General features: G+C 34.8%; 1 pseudogene; it reads left to right on the top strand.

Moving 5' to 3' along the window:
- LOC149257685 (3-hydroxy-3-methylglutaryl-coenzyme A reductase 1-like) lies at positions 1–810 on the top strand (annotated as a pseudogene).
- Positions 811–3,822: the final 3,012 nt, after the last annotated feature.

Below are 3,822 nucleotides of genomic sequence, written 5' to 3'. Positions count from 1 at the left end.
ATGTTGAGCTTAGGGGAGTTGGTCACAGTGGCCATTGTGGTTCATCTTGCTTCATTCATATATTTGCTTTGATTCTTTAGCATTGATTATATCCAGAATTTCATCACTCGGGGCAATGATGATGATGATGATGATGATGTGAGGGAAGAAGAGAAGTTGAGCCCTGTTACCAAGGAAGAAGTTGTAGTTAAGACTAGTGCTATGCAAGTCTAGTTGAAGGGGATTTCTTTGCGGGATAACGAAGATGATGATATTGCAGGAGTTGTTTGCAATGGGACCGTGGCTTCTTATTCTCTCGATTCATCTCTTGGGGATTATACAAGATCTTCCTGGGTGAGAAGGAGGGCCTTAGAGATGATGGCTGAAAGATATTTGGATGGATTTCCCTTGGATGGATTTGATTATGGGTTCATTCTTGGCCAATATTTTGAATTTCCTATTGAGTGGCATATTCCTGTGGGAGTTGCAGGGCCTCTTCTTCTTGATGGGCTTGAATATATGGTACATATGTCCACCATGGAGGGATCCTTGGTTGCAAGCACCAATAGAGGTTGTGCCACCAATGTCCTTCTCAGAGATGGGATGACCAGAGGTACCGTGGTCAGATTCACCACCACCAAGAGAGCTGCAGATATCAAGTATTACATTAAAGATCCCAATAACTCTGAGAACTTGCCTTTGATCTTCAGCATGTATGACCATAAGTTTCTTTCTTTTCTAGTTCTGTATGCAAAGCATTTTATACCTATAAAATCCTTTATGGTATGCTATACGGTTGTGGTTATGCCTGTGTTACAATTCCAAATATGATTAACACGCCCAACTAAATCTCATTTGATATGCACCTCTAGGTTCATAAGTTTGAGATAAATATGTTTTAAGTGGGTTTGACCTAATATGGGAAAATTGGATCGTCCATCCGACTAGAGGATTGTTGTTGTAGAGCAACTTAGGAAGCTTGAGGTTGGAAACCTAAGCATGCATACTGTTTAGATGAGTTTCTAGTAATGCCCATATCCAATGATTGCAACCACTTTATCAGAGTCGGCAAATATCCCGCCCCATATTCAATGTATGCACCCACTTTATTAGAGTTGATAGATCTCCCTCCCCACAAAGATTATACACAGCTTAAGGTTTATGGGTTGAGTATGAAATTATATAAAATTAATCTGGATAACTTCAAATTTAGTCAAAAAATAAAATATAAATATGAAAAAAACCTAGAAACATATATATATTTTTTATTTGAAGTATTAGTTGAGAAAAAAACACAAATTTCCGACAATTTTTCTTACCATGTGTATGTTTGACAAAATTAATTGCCATTGAATTCGTTCGTAAATGAGATCAGTGGGTTCGAATTTTTGTTTCTGGAAACCTCACCAAATAATTGGAATAATAACCATTTTGTAGGTGTTGATAATTTCTTGTTGATCCAATCTGCATAATAGGACTAATATATTTGCTAGGGTGTAACGACTATAGTGTGGAAATGCAGGGAGGAATCTGTATATTAGGTTTTCTTGCTTCGGATTTTCTTCAAAATGGGTTTCCTGACATGGATGTTATCAGTGTTTCTGGTGAGTTTTCTTATTCGTTTTGATTGGTATTTTTCTTTTGGGTTATCTTTAATTTAGGTCTAATAAACTCTTGTTCCTTTTTTTTCATGGGTTGAATTTTTGTTTAAATGCCAAATTTTTGGTTTGTGGTCACGAAATTTTTGTGCACACAAGAAACCCATTGTTGTGAGAGAGGTGGGGCGGGTTTTACAGAGTAATTCAAACTTGCTAGCCATGCCATATGTAATTAGAACATTTTTTATTGCTTGCTTGTTTGTTAGCGATCTTTTTAAGAAAATATAGTGAAAATGTTGTATATGTAAGATCCATGTTGTAAGCAGATAAAGTGTTTTATGAATGTTTGTTTGTTAGTATAACTCATTTCATAAGAAATGGTTCAAAATAAATAAATTTATTTTATTTTATTTTGTAATTAATATTTTTAATAAAATTAAATAGAAATGTATTTTTTAAATGTATATTTTATGTATAAAGTTTTTTAAGTTACATTTGAATATTGAATGTCACGGTTTATGCCATACTTCATAATACAAATATTGCTAATTGAGTTATCCTTTTGGGCATTTATAACATTATTATTACATATATATAATATGTACATTCTATCTATAATTTTATATAAAATAATCTCTATTTTATTGTAATTTTTCTTTCTTTTTTGACTAGATGTTATTGTATAAAAAAGAATTAGTTGTAATTAATTGTACTTTAAAAATTGGTGGTAACATTAATTGATTTCTTATCAAAATTAAAAGTACTAGGTTGGTGAAAACTTTTCATTCTTCTATGAGGCTTCAACTATAGTTTTTTTCCACACACCAAAAAAAAAAAAACATAGTCACTTGCTATTCATGAGATTGAATCAAATACTTACTACATGAAAATTTAATATTAATGTCTTCTTTGTTATCCTCATTTAGCACTTTAAGGTTTCATTAAATTAGTGATCATTCATCATATTTTTTAAATTTATAGGTATTATAAAATCAATATATTTAAATCTAAAAATTTCTAATTGATCGTGTTTTTAGATAAAGTACATATGAAACTCAAGTAAGTTTAATGAAGCTAAGTTCAAAGTATTTAAAAATAAATAAAACTAAAATGTACATAATTTATCTATACAAAAAATGCAGTGACATACCACCAAGTAACTCTCCGTTTATAATACCATTAAATTTTTAAATAATAAAAACTAACCATAAGTAAAAATAAACTACTTGAACAAAAAAATCTAGTTTAAGACGCAATCGAGACCTCTAAGTAAAAATGGAGTTTAAGACGCAATCGAGACCTCTAAGTAAAAATGGACCGCTGAACCCACAAAGACAAATTGAAGACACAATCCAGACCCCAAACTGAAAATTATCCAGGTTAGGTTTTTAGTTTTTCGTTTTTTTAATACATGGCACTTAGCCATTTGATCTTATTTTATTTTTTAATACATCGCACTTAGCCATTTGATGGGCAATTTTTCCCACCTAACTTTTTCTCTCTCGTGGATGAGGTTTGCTCGTGAGCAAGTGTGTTTATTTCCCACGTGTTTATCTTCTTTGGTCTTTCAAAGAGAGTCAATGAGCACTAATGGCGTCGCGAGGATGCCGGATGCAACGGCAAGTGGAAAGTAGAAAACACATATCGGAACGTGCCACGAAAGTACGGGCGAGCAGGGATCGCCCAATGCACTTACCACAAGTGGGAAATGGACATGATTGCTACATATTTCGCATTCACTTCCCAAAATGGAAACGGGAAAACCTGGGTGCCTTCGTCGCTTACTTCACAATCAAGTTGGAAGTGAAATCAATCGATCTGAAGGTGAAAGTGAAGGTGAAGGTGAAGCCTATTCTCATTGGCCTCACACCGCCATGGACATTACCGCAGGTCAGATGTTGCAGTTGATTCGCCACCATTTGCTGGAAGAGGAAGACGAAATGGATGTTCTTGAGGTAGGGGGAAATTATCCATTCTCCTCATCATCATCTTCATTATCCTTCTCTCCCACAGTGACCTCGGATTTTTCCCACGCCACTGCTAGTGGCCCATGCCAAACCAGCGACAGCACATCATTATCAGAAGAGAATGAGAGTGCACAACCCTCTTCTGCTTCTTCTTCTTCTTCTGTATCCACTGTTTTACAAAGAGCAGAGGCGGTAAATGTAAAGGTAATGCCACAGCCACAGCCCCAGGAGGAGGAGAGTCGAGAGACGATCAAAGACCGTCACTACAGAGGAGTGAG

This window comes from Pinus tabuliformis, chromosome 6 (assembly GCF_031772625.1).
Source record: "Pinus tabuliformis cultivar Carrire ecotype Pingquan chromosome 6, CPIR1, whole genome shotgun sequence".
NCBI classification, from domain to species: domain Eukaryota; kingdom Viridiplantae; phylum Streptophyta; class Pinopsida; order Pinales; family Pinaceae; genus Pinus; species Pinus tabuliformis.
Note: the sequence above shows the minus strand (reverse complement) of the source record. Positions and strands in the feature narration are given on the sequence as shown.